The following is a 462-nucleotide window of genomic DNA, read 5'->3' as shown; positions in this document are numbered from 1 at the left end:
CACATCCCTGGGCACTATGGGTAATTTAGCACGGCCAATCCACCCTAACCTGCACATCTTTGTGACTGTGGGAGGAAACCAGAGCACCCGAAGGAAACCCACGCAGACACGGGGAGAATGTGCAAACTCCACACACGCACACAGTCATCCGAGGGTGGAATCGAACCCGGGTCCCTGGTGCTCTGAGGCAGCAGTGCTAACCACTGAGCCACCGTGCCACCCCAATGAAAGAAAAATATTCAAAGAATGAGCGTGTCATTGCCCAGGCCCAACACTTATTGCCCAGGGGGCATTTAAGAGTCAACCACATTGGCTGTGGGTCTGGAGTCACATGTAGGCCAGACCAGGTAAGGATGGCTGTTTCCTTCCCTAAGGGACACGAGTGAACCACCTGAGTTTTCCCGCCAACAATCAACATCTCAAGACTCTTAATTCATATTCCACCCGCTGCCCTGGGAGGAT

This window comes from Chiloscyllium plagiosum, chromosome 44 (assembly GCF_004010195.1).
Source record: "Chiloscyllium plagiosum isolate BGI_BamShark_2017 chromosome 44, ASM401019v2, whole genome shotgun sequence".
Lineage (NCBI taxonomy): Eukaryota > Metazoa > Chordata > Chondrichthyes > Orectolobiformes > Hemiscylliidae > Chiloscyllium > Chiloscyllium plagiosum.
The sequence above is the reverse complement of the archived record's forward strand: the minus strand, read 5'-3'. Positions refer to the sequence as shown.